The 19,267-nt window shown below is 35.7% G+C and overlaps 1 long non-coding RNA gene across 1 annotated transcript; it reads left to right on the top strand.

The window, feature by feature from the left end:
• The first annotated feature begins 876 nt into the window (after positions 1–876).
• LOC148849865 (uncharacterized) lies at positions 877–2,572 on the top strand. Its single transcript, XR_016099591.1, has 2 exons — positions 877–1,165; positions 1,264–2,572. It is a non-coding gene; the product is annotated as an uncharacterized LOC148849865 (long non-coding RNA).
• Positions 2,573–19,267: the final 16,695 nt, after the last annotated feature.

Here is a 19,267-nt window from a genome sequence, read left to right on the forward strand (position 1 = left end):
AAAAGGAGTAGAAAAAATAATTTTTTTCTTTTTTAGTTATTGAGATTCAAACTTATTCCTTTTTATATGGCTTATATATTATGAGCACATAAACCAACTGCTTAGCATGAGAAAAAAATTGATAGTGGCACAATTGGGGAGTTAAGGGTTTGAGGGATGTGCTACCCCTATAAATCCAAAAAAAATGTATTGACCATAAACCAATTACCAAGTTAAAATAATGAGGATAAACAAAGACTTACCGTAGGTGCTTTCTTATTGCATTTTATTATTGAACCAGAACAATCCATAAAACAAACTAACATTGAAATAATAGAAAAAAGAGAGTAAAACTAATAACCTATGGGAATGAGTAATGAATTCTTTAGACTTTTATATAAAAAAGGTTGGTTTACCATGTGTACTTGTAATGAGGATAACCGAAAGCTTACAGTAAGTGCTTTCTTATTGTATTTTATTATTGAACCATAACAATCCATAAAACAAATCTACATTGAATTAATGTAAAAAGAGAGAAAAACTAATAACTCATGGAAATGAGTAATGATTTCTTTAAACTTTTATATAATAATGTTGGTTTACCATGTGTACTTGTGGTTGTGGGCAAGGTTTTGACATTAGTTTGGGTCCAAGTTAGGGTTCACATTTTAGGTTGGCCCTTAACCTACTCAATCCATCTAATATATACCCTATTTTATTGGGAAATTGTCCAAAACCCACCATCACTTTTTCCGAATTCTCTTAAACTCACCACAACTTTTGGAAACATCCAAAACTCACCATGTCAATGAGATAACCCTAACTTGACTAATAGACAACGTTAATTTACCCTTTACCCTTCATTATATTTGGTCCATTTTGCAATATGCCAAAATTACTCCGTCAATCTTCAACCCAAAACCCAAGCATTAGTCGCTACTTTCTTTCTCCATCGGCCGCTGCTTCCCCTTTGTTTGAGAACTTGAAGAAGAACAGGATGCATCTGAGAAGAAGAACAGTCCGCAACTTCTCACCGGTCACTGCTTCTCTCGTACCTTCGTCTGAGAAGAAGAATGGTTGGATGCTCATGAAAACTGTTCCCATCGTCTGAGAATAAGAGCAATCGGAGTACAGTCCGCAACTTCTCACCAGTCGCTGCTTCTCTCATCGTCTGAGAAGAAGAACAGTAGGTTATTGCCTCTCTCATCATGGATATTGATTTTTTTTCTAATTCATCTTTGATAAATGTAACTCAGATTTCACAAGAAGGAATTCGGGTTGCAGGGAAGGACTAACGTCTCCCCGAGTTTCATATGAGCAAAAAGAGAATGAAGAAGATTATAACTTTAAGCTGGTGAGGGCAAGGTCACCATTGATTTCAAAGGGATCAAAGAATTTCATGGCTCTGACAAGTGTGACTGAGAGAAACAAGGCTGTTAGAACTTCCACTATGTTCTTTGATGGAAAATCCCCTCTTACTTGCATAGATCTATCAGAAACTATGGAAGAGACTGGTACGAAGTTGGACGCAATTTTTCATTCTCAAGTATGTTTAGAATGCAAAAGCAAATCAGAAACGTTACGTGAACCAGTCATTGCAGATTTTGATTGCAACCTCATCCTACCTCCTTTGGTTTCTGAACCTCTCGAAAGCACTGCTACACCAAAAGCCAATAGTTCATCGATTCCAAGAAATCTACCCCCTACCTCAACAATTAGGTCTCTAGACTTTGCAGTAGGAGAAGAGATTGGTGTAGAACCAGATGACCTTCTCGATTCACAGGAACCCTTAAAAACCCAGACACATACTACATTAAGGTTCCTTCACAGGATTTTTCCTTCATCGGCAAACCCAACTCGGTAACTTTGTGCTTTAGAGAACTACCAAAGCCACGGTTGTCTACCATCTTCATCAATGAACCAACATCAAAATCTGCCTTGCTAGAACTCCCAAAAGGTTCCTTCACAGGATTTTTCTCAAGTAATTGTGTAGAAGTTCCTGATTACCTTTTGACTACCTAACCTTTTGAACTTGCTCAACTAGAGTTGTTGCAACTGAACTAAACATCTCTAGGCTTTCTATGACCTTTCTTGTGGGAATAACTGGCTCACCAGTCGCATTATTAGGGATGCTCTCACTCCTCTTTTCCTGCAACCTCTTGCTTTTCTCAGAAAGATGACTCTATTTCTACAATCTCATCCCCTAAACACTAAATCTTCCACTTTAGTAGGAAAACCTCCAAACTTGGACTCCGAAGACACCAGTTCTTTCTTCCCTACTTCCTCTATTTTTCAAGGAAAAGACCTCTATCGAGATTGAGAAACCAAGGAACTACCGTCAAAGATCTTACACTAAGATTCAGATGCTGCAAGGTTTGTTGTTTTAGTGTTGCTTCCAAACTTACCCAAAACCCAAGCTTAAGGGTATTTCGGTCAAAAATTGTTTAACAGGCCGACTCACCATTTAGGGGCAATTTAGTCATGAAATATGCATTTAGGTTGACGTGGACAACTTGGGTTGTTCAACTTTAACGGTGTTGTAACGGATGGTGAGTTTTAGAAAATAAAATCTCATTGACATGGTGAGTTTTAGACATTTTGAAAAGTTGTGGTGGGTTTAAAAGAATTCAGAAAAAAAAATGATGATGGGTTTTGGACAATTACGTATTTTATTTAGAGAAAGCCCAAAGGAAAATAGGGATTTAATGGGGAGGAACTCACATTTGCTGCAACCACAATCGCCATTTCATCCGTAACCACTAATGAAATGCAAACACGTTATCTAATTTTCCTCATGTCGGATTTAACGTTAACATGGACATAATGCCCAAATTAAATTAAATCCCATTGAGTGGGCATTTTGAGTTACAACAATGAGGTGGGTTCGGGGCGGGGGTCATATTCCTTGTCCCCAACCCCAATTCTGAAATTAACCCCCATCCCCGATCCTTGGACGGGGATGGGTTCCTTGTGGAACCCAAATCCCCAAAAATTTTTTAGCGTCTATTTGGCATCATTGTCGTCGCTCCAGAAAACGGCGCCACATCGGAAAAAAGGGTGCTCCAGGAAACAGGTGCTTGTTTGGAACCATTTTTTCATAAAAAGTAGTGTTCCAAGCCACGCCTTGGAAATCGGGAAGGCATGGCTTGGAGCAACGCCAAATTTAGCGTTTCCTAGAGCTGCAGCTTGTTGCTGCCAATAGGGATGTGAGGTAGTAGTGATGTGGCCGTGGATAATGGGTACCAATGCTGAAAATGTTTCCTGGAGCATTAAGCATTAGTACCAAACATGAAAAGTTATTGTTGCTCCAAGAAACGTCCTACCTGGCAGCAACGATTCCAAACAAAAAAAAAAGACACTATTTTCTCATAAAATAGTGCTTCCAACCCACACATCAATTGAGAAAACGGTATTGTCTCTGTAGCATTGATGCCAAACATATACTTAAATAACAGTATTTTTAAAAAAATAAATTTACTTAAAATAAATAAAATATTTAAATTATAAATAATATTTTAACATATATATATATATATAATTAGGGTCGGGGGAGGGTGGGGACCTCAATCCTCATCCCCGACCCAATAGGATCCCACTCTCAGCTCTCCCCTTCTCAGCTCTTACCCGATTGGCGACCAGAAGCCCTAACTGGGAGGTGGTTTAAATGTTGAATCTCATCTTCGTTCCGTGCAAACCGTTGTTTATAGCCATCTACCAAACTCAAGATATTCAGTATATAGATGGGAGAAGAGGGTTTGGTTGAAATATATCTTTGATTAAATCGGTATAAGTTGGGCATGAATTTTAGTTCAAAACCTGCACAGAATATAGTTTTGACATTTTTCCACCGTTTCACGAGTTGAAAACTTGATATGTTTGAATTTAAAAACTTTAGGGCTTGTAATGGTGGAGTAACGAACATAATTCCACCCACAAGACATGGGCTTCCAACAACATCACAACAGCGGCAGCGATGGTATTTCTCACAGAGAGAGACCCATGATTCGAAGAACTCACTCCACCAATCCAAAAACCCATCATGAGATTGACCTCCAACTCAACTCCTCAAGATCGGAGAGCCCAAATTGCCCCATTTTGCTTGATGGTGACCTCCCATTTGTGAATCCCAATACTATATATCAAATAATCCTGAGTCACAGTTAGGTCTCATTGGCATTCTATTGTTGCCGCAGATGATGGAGGTGGGGTTTGTAGCTGGAACTTAAAGAAGGGGAGAGAGGAAGAAGAAAATGGGATCCTATTGTGGGTTCGCCGCATAAACTATGGTGAAAGTCTGAGAGATGGGGGAGTGGGTTTCTAACTCAAAATGCCCGCTTAATGAGTTTTAATTTGGAACTTGAAGTGTCAATGTTAACGTTGAATTTGAACTTGGAGCAAACTAGATGACGTGTTCGCATTTTATTGATTGTTGCAACGGCGACCGAATTTATTAGAGTAAATAAGTTATTTATGAAAGATAATGAAGACCAATCAAGGCTTTAATTTTAAATTGATATATTTTTAATGATTTAATTCAAAAATAAACATGAGGATGTGTGATAATGGAGAGGAGATAGGTGTTATAGCCTTATAGGTGTGAAGTTTGTGGTGACTGGTGAGAGGAGATAGGTGTTATAGCCTTATAGCTGTGTGATAAACATACAGCTGTGCATTAGAAACATCTCCTTATGAATGACTGAATGAGATGATACTAGATGTAACAGTTGAATGTAGTGTAAAAGTTTGGTGTGAGGAGGGCTTTTGTAGGAGGAGATATCCCCACAGCCAAACTTTGTATTAGAGATATAGGACTTGGATGGTTCCAAGATTAGAACCAACATCGACATTCAATATAAACTTTAAAATGAATATCAGGCCCAGGTGCCTAAGGGTGTCAACGAACTGGTTTTGATGGATTGGACCAATTCAATCCAAATATTTATTAGATTGGATTGGAGCTGGTCTGTTTATAATAAATTTATATTAGATTAGGTTGGATTAAGCCAATATCTGATCCATTGAAATAAGATAAGAATATAAGTATCAATGGACTTGATTTGGGTTGAAATTAATCTAAATCAAAATGAATTTGAACAAATTAGATGATCCAGACATTGAACTGAATCAGTCTAAAATGGTCCAAAAAATTCATTAGATTAGATTAAACCTAATCCATTTATAATGGACTCACATTAAATTAAATCAGATTGAACCAAATCCATTCCAATAACCATACAAATACAATATTTTCATCATTATTTAATCCTATCAGAACTGAAAGTTGCAATATTTCGTCGCAAGCTTCTTGAAATCATGTGGACCAACAACAAAACTTTCAGCTCATACATACGACTCATAGCCAAACTTTATTCTAATGTTACCACGCACCAACCTCTATGTTAATTTTCTACGACTTCCGTCCTCCTCCCCCTCCACAGCCACCAAATTCGAGTAAGTCATCAATATATAAAGATTGTTCCGGCTTCCGAGATTACATCTGCACAAATTCTTGTAACTGCCCAATAAATTAAATACATCCCGATTTGTATTAAATTCAAAACAAAACAACCCAAAACTTGATTGATCCAACTCAATTTTAGGAATGAATTGGTTTGGTTCTTTATAAAGTTTCATCAACGTGTATATATTTTGTTGATGTAACGGTTATTTTTTATTTAAACAAAAAAAAAAGGATTCTTACTATTCAGTCCACTCTATATTAACTCGGAATTAATGTTAATATACGAAAGTGGAGTGCAGTCTAATTTTCGACTCACGTGGGTGTGGCAGCAAAATAAAAAAAAAAAATCGGCTCGGGAGGGGGGGGGGGGAAGTCGGTGAACGAATCGATGGTTCAGATTAACAAATACAGGACTTTCAGCCTTTCACTGGCAAAACAATCCGAATATGAATATACCAAAAGAATATCCTGATTTAACGGATCCAGGACCCTTGAATAGGTCAAATACAGAACATATATATGTTGACGAACACTTTTTTTTATATGTTAAATAATAAAAAAACAAATCAAATCGATATAGATATGTTTTCCATGTGATATATACGCATGTTGCCCATTTTTTATTTTTTTATTAAATTTTAATTGGTCGGAACGAGGTAGGATCTCCTCACACAAGGCGCTCCACAATGACTACTGGCACATCCCACCGTGACTAACCATTGTAATTTATTATCAAAATTCATGGGTTCTGTTTTCTAAAGCCAAATTCATGTGGATTTTGATTGGTCAAGGTTTTTTCGGTTATCTGGCACATCATATTTGCCTCTCGCTTTAGAATTAAAATTAAGTGAGCATGCATGCTTTTATCTTTTAGTAGTGGGGACACGTGCGGTGTACAAGAAAATATCAAAATTTGAATATTTTTATTTATTATTAATTAATTGATAAATTAATAACCAAAATTTATTGTTTATTAACTAAAAGTATTCAAAGTTATTGTTAATATTTAAAATTTTAATAATTGTATTTTTCATTCACTGTTGATTTAAAAAAAAATAGTTATCGTTAATTTAATATGAACAAATATTTTTAGTAAATTTAATTTTTTTAATCATTTGTAGTAATTTTAATAATAATTATTATTTTCATTCTTTTTAAATGAAAATTTGATTGATTTTAAATAAATAAAGATAATTATAAAAGCTAACATCTTTATTAATTTCACTAATAATTGACAATTATATAGGAATTATAGTGGGACGGGTTTGGGGCAGGGCACCCCATCCTTATCCCCACCCCGTAGTCAAGACACTATACTCCATCCCCGCCCCCACCCCAATGTCAGGTAGGTTCAAGGCAAGGCACCTATTCTCTGTTAGGGATAGGGGATCCACGAATTTCCCTACCTCATCCAGTCATCCTTGGTGTCAAGTGAGTTCAAGGCAAGGCACCCACTCCTCATAAAGGATGGGGAATCCTCAAAATTTTCTCGCTCTATCCCCAGTGTTGGGAGGGTTCAAGGCAAAGCACCCACTCCCGGTCAACCCAATATTCAGTTTGATGACAAAAATGATAAAAAAAGATATAATGAGTATCAACCATATGGCAAAATTCTAAAATTACACTAAATTGTCTTTAATTTTCAAAAATGTAATTTTATGAAAATTTATTAAATTTGTGTAATTTTGAAATTTTATTCAAATGTATTTTTAAATTGTTACTAAATAATTTATTTCTTTCTAAACGGTTCACTTACAGAATTATACTATTTTATCTTATATTTTCTAATATAAACTAATCAATAATTTCCTTTTTCCAATATTATACTAATTTATATTAATAATTTGTGTAATTATTGCTTCAAATTATAGTTTTCCCTTTCTCATGCTCATTTATCTTTAATAACTTCCAATAATTTACAATGAAAATTACATAATTTTTAATAGTTTTTCAAAATCTATCAAATGTAATAAATTTTCCTAAAATTTTAAAAATATTCCAATAATTTTCAATAATTATTTAATATATTCATATATTATTGAATTAAATATTTATTTTTATTAGGTAGTTTACTAACAAAGTTACACTAATTTGTCTTTTATTTTCCAATATAAATTAATTAGTAATTTCATTTTCCAATAATATAATATTTTACTCCCCTATATTCATTTAGCTAACAATAGAATAATTATAATTTTATACTTTTTGATAATTGTTAAATATAATTCTAAATTTTATAGCAATTAGTTAAGGAGTTTTCAATTTTTATAAAATGTTGTTAATTAATATGAATATAATAGTAGTATTTACCCAAAATATATACTTTAGAAAGTCATGATGAGTTAATTAATAGCAATATTTATTAACTTTTGGTAATTTACTAACCGTACTAATAAGAATATTTATTTTTTGATAATTTACTAACCGTATTTATTAACTTTTGGTAATAACACTATTTAATACTCATTGAATATGGGTTGGATTAAATATTAGTTGTATTTAACTATTTATTAATTAATATGAATATTTTAAATGAGAGAGAGTGGATATAGATTGTGGGGATAGATTTTAGGAAATGATTGGTGAGTGGGGTAACATGATACATTTATAATAGCTTAGAGGAGATATCTTAGGAGAGAGATTCTAGGAATATTTTTGACTAGTTGGGTTGGGAATGGTGGCATGGCTTAATGGAAGTGGTGGGAAGGGGAGAGGATAGAGAGTCAAGGAGAATGTAGGGTGGGGGTGGGCCATCTTGCTATATATACATACTAGTAGGGACCCATGCGATGCATGGGCTTTGTTAAGAGAAAATTGGAAATACATAAGAGTATATAATTGTTTTATATTTTAACTTTTTAAAAACCAATCTCATTGAAATCGACTTGAGTTGGTCGGTTTTCTAGTATTTCCGGTCGGTTTAGCAATTTTCCAATATGACCAAGTTAGGTTAGTTTCGGTTTGCCATTTGTTAACAAACAAAAACTGGATCGCCCTGACCATAAATATAATAATATTTTATATTATAAATATATTTTTTTAATACCGAAAAGTGGAAAAATTCTCATATTTCTTAGTCTAGAATATTTTTATATCATAAATTTATTTTTAATAATACCACTATAATTTACTTTTTAATGTTAAGTTTTTATTGCATGAACAACATTTAAATTGAATAACTCGTAAAGTTATAATTTATATTTTTTTACTACATAATTTCAGGACGAATTTTGTAAAAATATAGAACTTTTAATAATATGAATATTATTAAATCTATTATATTTATTTTTTATGTTTTAAAAAACTATTTTAAAGTTACTACATAATTTCGTTATAATATTTAAATAATTCTAGTTTTTTTTAATCCAAATTTTCTTTAGATGTAGATAAAAAGTGTGGGAGAGGAAAGGATAAATAGGAATTAGAGATAGTTTAGAAGAGAATCTCTGTAATAGATTAGAGATAACTTAAGAGATAAATAGGAGTGAGAGATAATATATAAGCTAAATAGGAATTAGAGGAAATTTAGGAGAAAGTGGGGACACTTGTCTAAACATTAGAAAAGTAAATCCACTCTTATTATGGTTGTTAGGAATAGTTAAGGCTATTTTATTTTTTTTATTGATTTAATGGATAATTATGTGGAATTAAAAAATAAAAAAACAAATAGACAGAAAATTAGGAAAGGATTTGAAGCAAGAAGAGGCATAATAACATGAACTGTCTTGCTATATATAGATAGATGGTTGGTGTATGTATGGCTTAAAAAATTGGTTAGGAGCCCTGCCGGGCATAAATCCTATCTCTGTACCATAAAAAAACTCATCAATTAATCCGCAACGGATGAATCTCCTGACCATCATAGTGTATGATATTAGAAACAGCGTGTAGCATATTGGCATCATTCACGGGAGTAATGGTCACTTGTTAAAACAAGATCGTTTCAGTGTTGAAGGTAATTCCGATGTTGTATATGGTTCACTGTACATGCAAAATGGAGGAATAAAGAAGAGCCAACTTTCTTTAACTAATATGGTGATAAATATATGATGTTTGTGGTGCCTTATCTCCAATTGCCATATTTGCTATTTATGTCTTTTATGTATTTGTAGATGCAGTTTTGTCAGATTCATGTGGACACAAATCGGGTCAACCACTTAGAGTATCTGGTTCAACCTTTCAACTGGTTCAAATAGTAATATTAATAAATACTTGTTAGATATCTTTTAAATCTCTCTCTCTTTTCCTCAAAATAGGCTCAAGATGATATATGGCATTGCAGGTTCTAACGCACCCCTATTATCACGTATTGACCAAGTCAACGTATATATATACTTAGCTAAAGTTAAAAAAAAAACAAGGAGAGTGATTTTTTGCAATAGACAAAATCGATTTAGATCAGTATAAATCCATACTCACACCATTCGACCAGCCTCTTTCAATTTTCAATCTTGTTTTATATTAGGAATATCTTCTTATGAAATAAAGCATATAAGCAGGAAGATATTAATGGGACTTGCACTGACTGAAGTGGAATTCCAACCGATGATGGTGGGTCTGGAGTCATTTAGATAAACACGTGGAAGAAGATAAGAGCATAGTCAGTCTCTCATCGTAAGTCGTGGCACAGCAGCAGCTCTAACTCAGAATTGCCATGTCATCGAGTGATGACACAGACACACACAGGAGGATTAAATGAGGGAATCTTTGTCTGACTGCAAAAATAAAGGCAGGCAGGGATGCGTATAAATGTCCACAGTTTCCGTTCTTTAATGAACGCCCAACACCCCAAATTCCACATTTACTCTTTTCAACTAACAAAAAAAACGCACCAATGACATAGATTTGCTACCAACATATTAATAAATCACCAATTCACCATTCACCAAGAAAAATGATAAAATAAATCTCAATGAAAGCCCGAAATTAAGGGGGCAAGGTTGACTCCATCCACTGATTCACAGAATTCAATTCTCCTCCCACAAGGGGCCGCCGCCCCGCAGCACATCCCAGCCGTATATTAAGAATATTTTCCAAATTCTAATAATAATATTATCAAATTATCGGGAGATGTTTCCGATACACAGCGAGGATGTGCTGTGGGGCATTGTGGGGAGGAGATGTGATCTCTGATCCACACTACGTTAATGTAAGAAGACCGTGCAAAAAGGCTATCATCTTTTCTCTCTTTTTTGTTAAAATGAACAAATATAAACAGAAATAGGAGTAGCCTTTGGGCAACCGGCAAAGAAAAGTAAATTCGACTAATAAGTACCTACGATATAGCATAATTATCGAGAGAGAGAGAGAGAGAGAGAGAGAGAGCAGAAAAGTTGGTGCAGAGAGCAGTTTGGTTCAATCTATTGTAGCAAACAGCAGTTATGACATAAACCCGACGTTCACGGATCTGGTCTACTGGATTCCAAAACCGGTTATTGATTAGACGGTTCCCAACCGTATTGCATAACTGGACCAATGAAGTGGATGATAACTTGATAAAGTTTACAGTTTTGCAATGGGCAGACGGCAGGAGGGGGGAAATTGAAACTGAAAAGCAATATTTATTTAATTTTCACTTATTCATCACACGATAGAACTCACGTCGTTCCTGTTAAGTGATGAGCTCAGTTGCTCGACGGCCCCGGCCCAGATTGGAAGGATATGGAATGTTAGACTCGAGTAGTTAAAACCCTAGCTAGTTTAGAAATGAATAGATTATTTAATCGATGGAATTGATCTATCAAGCATTAATGGAAGCAAGGTAAAGGGAAAGCTACCATTGCTAGCTCAGGCGACTTTCTCACCACCGAATCAGAATAAGCTGGACGATGAATTGGTGAAACCCATCAGTTATTCCAATCCATTGATCAAGGAGAGACAGCATACTGTGAGATCATGTAATATGAATTATGTAGCTCAAGTAGCTAGAAATAATTAAGCGAGCTGCGAGCAAACATATATAGAAACCACAGTTGCTCAAACCCAAAGTTAAATTAATTAGCGCAGGGGGTTGTGTGTATAAATGAAGCGCAGATTGATCAATATATGGATGCATGGTGGCATCAAATAAAAGCTGCATATTGACGTGCTATCACGATGTGCATGGCTTTGAAATTGAATATAAGGATATACAAACCTTGTAATCGGCCGGTTAGTCAGTCTGTTCTCTGTTGCGGCCGGCCGGGGAGATGGTAGTGGTTGGACTTGGACATGATGAGAAATATGGGGAGATGAAAAGAGTACTGAGATATTGGCACGGCTCAATCAAAACTGCACCTCTGAAGGCGGGCGAGATGTTTGTCTGAATGAACCGGGCCAACATCACAGTAACTATTTCAATATCATAACCATTAACCAGCAGCTTCTCTCTCTGATGAGTACGAGTACTCTCTTAATTTTTTTTTTCTTGAATCCTTCACTGTGATGGTCCTTTGTTACAAGAAACCCAAAAGCAGCAGCAGGGCGAAAAGATCAACAGAAGAGATAAAGGTGGAACAGGAAAAACGAGAGAGAGAGAGAGGGAAACGTGTTTGAAGGAAGGGAGTAGTGAGAAGAGATGGGAATGTCTTGGTTGAATTTATGAAGGTTGAGGGCGTGCAACAGCATTTAATCCCTCGACTACCAGATCAGAAAAACGGACCAGAGCATTAATAAGGAATCCCGGCCGGTGATACTCTCTCTCTCCCCCCTACCAAACCAGAAAAAGCAGATCACAACATTAATAAGGAACCGCTCCATAGAATCCCCTTGACCCTCTCGAGTCTCGACTAGACAAAACCAGCAGAAAGACGGACCAAGCCATTAATAGGAAACCACCCCGTAATCTTCTTCTCTCTCTCTCTATATATATATATGCACATGCATATTGATTATTGAAGATCTAGTACCATACATATATATAGAAGGCCAATCACGTCAAACTAACAATCTAGGAATTATCTGCTATGGTTAATTATATTTCTCATTTTCAATACACAATAACTTGATTGTTTAATTAATTTCATTACATGATTAATGATGAATCTGATATTTACAAAACATAGAGGCTGAGGACAGCTAACACCCTTCTGACTTCTGAGTTCTGAGGAGGTAGCCAATCGTAATTTTCATCTCTCTTTCTTAATTTTCTTTGGTTTCTTAATTTCTTTTCGACAAAGGGAAAAAAAGGACTCTTCTTTTTTTTTTTTTTTTCTCTTGCCTTTCCGTGGTCCATGACTCCATGTAAGAGAGTAATAAAGGAGAACATATCAACAATAAATACGTTGTCTGGGTCACGAAGACCTCGTTCTTGTAATTGACAGCCTTGTGTACGTCTATGCTTTAATTGGGCATGGTTTAGTAGTAATTCTCAAAAATTGAAATAGGGTTTTATTCTGAGAAATGAATTCATTAGTAGTCATTAGATATATAGACATGCCCTAAATCACCAAAGTCTTAATTAAAAGCGGTGTCCCCAACACCACCACACTTTGCAAATTTACTGGTCGTGCCAGGGAAAGTATGACTGACGGGGAGACACAGACAAGTAGGTGGCTCAGGCAGTCGACTGTGACTTGAGAAAAAGGCTTTTAAATTTCATGCCTGCAGCCCAAAATGGCCGTGAACGGGAAGCCTCGGGTCTTCTTGGCTTTCAAGAAAAAAAAAAAAAAAAAAAAATATATATATATATATATATATATATATATATATAAGTGGTTATAAATAAGAAAGCAGTACGTGGTCTCCAACTTTTAACTGTCACACTCTTTCAAGTTTTCAACCGCCGGGGTTTGGGATTTGGGTATTTGAGAGTGTTTTGACCTAAAGAGTTTTCATCCAAATTTCAAGTCATATTTCTGCCTGTTTTACGGCCAAAACATGGAAACGGACACGGCTTTATGTAAAAAGAAAAAGAAATTCCCCACAGCAGCAGGCAGCGGCAATTCATTCAGATTTCAGCATCGTAAAGACATGAATGGATAATAATAGCATCTCCCTTTTGCTCAATATTGCCATGGCAACGGGGATGTCTTTTATAGCTTATGTCATGACAATCTAAGGCATGGGGATGGGATATTATCATAACCGGACCGCTAACCCTAGCCTGCTTATCTCTGTTGGCATTTCATAGCCTAAGCTCAACCCTAACATGATTAGTAGTGACAAACCAAACCCACCCCTATTGGAGGGTAGGATGGGACATCAGCATCGATCTTACCTCACAGCCAACCTGCTCCATTGACAATCCTTGATGTTGCCAAGCCCAAATCTCATACTCAACCACACAGCTTGGTGGTAAATTGCCGGGGCTGCTCTAGATTCAACCCTTTTTTTAGTAGAACGGCTTACTTAAAAGAAAAAGTAGTAGGCCCGCTTCAACTTGACCACTGAACAAGGCGGCGAGAGACTGGGCCATCTTACTACTGCTTACTGCCATCCCATGCTTGCAGCTTTAGGCTCCCATAAATGGAACGTATTTAGGGAGGCCACCTCAGCACCTAAGGTGGGTTTGCTGATGTGTCATTTGTTTTTATTTTCAAAAATTAAACTAACCATGCTCTACAACTCCCCCCAACTCTCATTAAACCACACAAGTTTGTAGGGTTAGGAAATCTATAATAAAAGACATTTTAATTATTAATAATAATAAATTTAATGTTTTTATGTTATTTTATAATTTATATATATGTAGTAACATTTTGGTAAAAGCTGAGCCCTAGCCCGGCCCATGAAGTGAGCTCAATACTCTTTCTAGTGGTCACAATAAATCTCTCTTAGAATTAAGGTCGCCTTTGGATAAGCTTTTTAGTACCTGTGCTTTTAAAGCCTAAAAACAAGATACCAAATAAAGCTTAAAAAAGTACAAGGCCCCAAATTTAGGCTTTGTGCTTTGAGCCTTAAAAGTATTTTGGCTTTAGATTGTTATGTTTTTAATTCATTTTTATTTTCTACAGACCAAACTCAAAAGCAAATCCAAATAGAGTCTTGATTATTAAAACTTCTAATGGACAATCTTAAGGGCTGCTTGATAATGCTAAAACAGGACATCGATCAATTGTTGAAGTTCTCTTTCCCCTCCTCTGTTTAAGTTCTCCCATTCAATGATCAACTGTAATCGGATGACTACTTATTTGGTTCATAACTCTTTTTCTCCTTTTCTTTTTTTAATACTTAGCAAAAATGGGTAAAATGATGATAATTTTACCATTTTAAAATTATTTAATAGCATTTGATGTCACATAACGAGTTGACTAACGCTTACAAACTACTGCTACATAAATCTGCTAGTACCTCACATCAACACATGGCCACTCCTAATCTCTCTTGGCAAATCTTATGGAAGCTGAACATACCATCACCTCGTATCCACATTTTTCTTTGGCGATGTAATGTTGGAGCCCTACCTGTTTAAAAAGCAATTCAAAAGTGTTTGCACTTTGCACTTTGCAGTCTATAGATCCCACATGCGTTATCTGTGGTTGCGAAGATGAGAGTGTTGAACATTTGCTCTTTTCATGCCCAGCGGCCCAAAAAAATTGGTTTGCCTCTAACCTGGGATTAATAACTGCAAAGCATGACAATTGGAGCTTTCCACTTTGGATTGAATGGTGTATAACTTGGAACTTGATGGGTTGCTACTTTTGATCATAGGCGTGTTATTCAAGGGACCCGGGCTCTATAGTTTATACAATTCCTACCTCAATCTCTTCATTACACAATTTGCCACCGCTTTCAGTTACAAATGCCCCTCCTATCCTTGTTTGTTGTAGCAAGCCCACCCTATGGAAAAATTAAAATAAACGTGGATGCAAGTTTTAAAGATCATCAGTGTGGAATTGGCTGTACTGTTCAGGACCATAATGGAAATTTCTTGTTTGGTCGACCCTCTCGTATCGAAGCGTCTTCCCCCCTTGTTGCTGAGGCACAAGCCTTCCATGCTGGTGCTAAGGATCTACACTTGCCGCATGTCATTTTGGAGGGAGATTCTCAAGTTTTAGTAAACGTCCTATTGGGTTGTTGTCCAAACCCACATTGGAATGTTGTAGTTGAGTGTAGGGCTGTGATTTCTTCCTCACATTCTTACTTCTTACTGCCTTAGGGCTTGTAATTCAGCGGCTGAGCTTTTGGCCAAATATGGTGCGTCTAGCTTAAAAAATATTGTTGAATGGATTTGCCTACGGGCTTAAAAAATATTTAAAGATAAAAAAAAAATAGACTGACAATAGAAACCCTCATAATTTGAAATTTCAGACTACTGTAGAGACACGTTATGATACATCTCACCTAATGTGAAGGAAAAGGGAAAATTAGTGATCGGTTCAATCAAAGCCCTCCACGTCAGAATATTATTATAAATAAATTCTTCAACACATCACAACTGTCCATTTCGAAATTAGGATGAGATTTCAAGGTTATTGCAAAAATTTGGCCTGCTTCTATTGATACACCTCACCTCATGTGAAACCCAATTCATGCTATTTTTTTTTTTTTTTTTGTTTAAACAATTCAGGCTAGAAAACCTAAATTCCAGCACGACGCTCGAAGCTTTGAGTTCACATCTACGCCACACAATGTCCTACAGTATATTCTTGCTGTGTATTGAAAATATCTCTCAATGATAATACCATTATTGCGAAATATGCTGTAGAACGTTGTGGGTGCAGATCTGAATTCCAGAGAGCTTTTAACCATAAATTAAAAAATTTCATATCACTGGAAAATGTTTCGAATATATGGCGGGATGTGTTGTAGAACCTTGTGGGGCGCCCGTTGTAGGTGCAGATCTGAACTCCAGAGAACTTTTTTACCCATAAATTAGAAAATTTCCGATGGCTCTCCTTATCATCTCAAACATGAATCGCCCCTAACTGTTGGACTTGACTCTAACCAGTTAAATTTTGACACGTGGGATCCATAGAATACATCTGATAATAACCATTCAAAGAATTGAAGGAGTAAGAACGAAAAAAACGCCGAGCTTCCAATAAAAAAGACATGTACAAAGAAGGAGGGAGGGAGGGAGGGAGGGAGGGGAAGGAGGTGGGTGAGAGTTGAGACAGAAAACTTTCGGCTTCGGGAGTAACAGGAGGTGACCCGAGAACTTGAAGAGCATGGACACTAAGGTGATGGGTCAATCAGCCTCACGTCTACCGAAGGAGACAAAAAAATTGGATTATTCTTGGGCCAAGAACCGTAGATGGTTGGCGTTAATAAAGGAACAACGGTCCAGATTTTACATCATGAGAAAATGCGTGGTAATGCTTCTCCGCAGCGATAAGTACGACAAGTATTAACTTGTTTCATGTTTTATCTCTCACTCACTTTTTTCCTCTGAATTCGGATTTGATCCTCACAAAACCATATAACCGTCCTCACACCGTCTTCACAGCTTTTGTAACATCTCCATGCTTTTTTTTGTTCGTAGAGAGATATTTGTAATGAACGGCTGCAATATGCTATGAGGACGGTTTAGGATCAAATCCGATTTTTTCTCTCTCTCTCCTTCATCTCTTTTCTCTCTTGTATGTTTTTAATAATAATAATACATATTCATTTTTTATCTATATACTTTTTATTTTTTCCGTTATTTGAAGAAGGATTGAATTGTATGATCTCGTATTTCTACGTCGGCATGAAGTTTAATATTTTGGGTGGATAGGGGAAGGGCGGAGGGAGCTGAAAGCCTGAAACCAATTGGGGCTTCAACTTCTTACAAAAATATAATGAGGTTAAATTGCTGAAACCTCCTCTAAGGTTTTTGGCCTTTGCTGAAACTTTCACTGAAATTTTGTAATTGTTTGTCATCATTTCCTAGGAATTTTTTGATATGGTTGCAATTAAATAGATTCTGTGGTCAGAATCCTTTAACAATAGGCATAAAAATGTCTAAAATACCCATACAGTTACTATTGAGGCTGGTTTTTATAGGAAAAAAACAATGCAAACTTTGTAAACAATAAGAAAAAGAGAATTTAAAATTATAGCTTTACCATCGTGGAGGAATTGACATGAAGGGCGGATTTGAATTTGGGGTAGCTATAAATATAAAGAGAAATTTTGGAAGATAAATATTTTAGTCAAAAGTAACTTGCATGGGTGTTTTGAACAATTTTGTTCCTCTTCTTAGAAGATTCAAGCAAAAGGGGTCTAATTGCAATTATGTCAGAAAGTCCAAAGGAGGTTATTGTAATTACCAAACTTTAGGGAAAGTTTCAACAATGGTAAGAAACTTCAGGGGAGGTTTCAACAATTTACTATAGCTTCAATTAAACCCAAGGTTCAAAATATCGACATGTATCAAACCCGTATCGGCCGATACATATCATTCTAAGACCCCTCCGATATGCCCCTACAGTGGGTGTATTGGAAGTTTGATCGGTTCAGGTGGTAGAGGAGATCTAAATTGGCCCTCCTAAACCAGTTGCAAAAAAAAAGTAAAAAAAAAAAAAAACCAAAATGTGTATCGATTCACCCAATATGCCCCTACCTACGTACCGGACATATTCGATATTTTAAAATTTGATTAAACCTAAACATAAATACATTAAGCCAATTACTCAAACAATCATAAGAATGAATATGTTATATGCGAGTGATTGTTTTCCCCTTCTTCTTTATATTCTTCTTCTTCTTCTCTCCCTCAGCGGATCACAATCCAACTAACAACCTTCCTCATTATTGTCCAATTATTATTATTATTATTATTATTATTATTATTATTATTATTATTATTTCCCTAAATTTATCCAAGGGGTGACCATCTTAACATATTTTTAACCATTCTCAAAATTAGGATAAAAAGAAAAAAGGGAGGACATAGCACTCCTTGCCCCAAAAGCCATTGAACAAAAAAAAAAAAACCTCTCCCTGAATCATTCAGCCCAATCCAACAAAACAAAATAAAACAAAAAAAGAAATACATTAATTAATTCTAAAGCCTTATTGTGTACTATTAGTTGGCTATTTTTAAACTAACGGACAAATGGGCTAAATGAATTAGAATGGATTGAAATCATCAAATAATAACCTGTTATAACAATACGATCTGGATTTTCTGCCCACAAATCTCTACCCACACTCATACCCGCCTTGAATTGAAGTTGCAGCAACACATCACCATATTGTATTTGTGGGATGTGTCGCTGCAATTTACTGTAGGTAGAGAAAATAAATAAAAAAATCTGGGTTGATAACAATTACCATTCAGATCTACTATTCACAGGAATCCTAAACACCTACTTACAAAAACACTATAACCGTACATTGAGAACATCTCTCCGTATGAATGATAATATGCAAATATGTGAAATGTTCTCAATGTGATTGAAATAATGTATGGATAGGAAATCCGAACTGAATTATCCCATGGATGCAGAGACTATTTCTTTCTTTCTGCTGGGCCGGACTGAAATAATCACTCCTCAAATAATAGCAGACGCAGAACAATTGAGGTGAGATAAACCCTCCAAGCAATACAACTTTCGTCTTCCCTGTCGTTCATCATGCTCCCTTTGCGAGAAAAACGTCAACATTGTGGGCCACGGCCCACCAACCCAGTAATCTCTAGATTTTGTACTGGGCAATTATGATTAACCTAATAGGAGCTTGGATCCTTAGATGGCCTGGATTTTTTTTTTTTTTTTTGTTCTTATGAAAATAATGGCCTGGAAATTTAAACCATAGAAAGGTCTTTCTCTTGTATCGTCATGAATTGAAGAATCTCTACCGTATCTAACTTCATAGTTCTTTTGGATCGTTAGAAGCAAGCCATCTGACAAATAATCATATGATATCAGAAATGCATAGACGACTAAATTCTTCGATATGACTTTTTTTTTTCGAAATCAT

Source organism: Nelumbo lutea, chromosome 5 (genome assembly GCF_056320005.1).
Source record: "Nelumbo lutea isolate HS-2025 chromosome 5, American lotus-T2T, whole genome shotgun sequence".
Classification (NCBI taxonomy): domain Eukaryota; kingdom Viridiplantae; phylum Streptophyta; class Magnoliopsida; order Proteales; family Nelumbonaceae; genus Nelumbo; species Nelumbo lutea.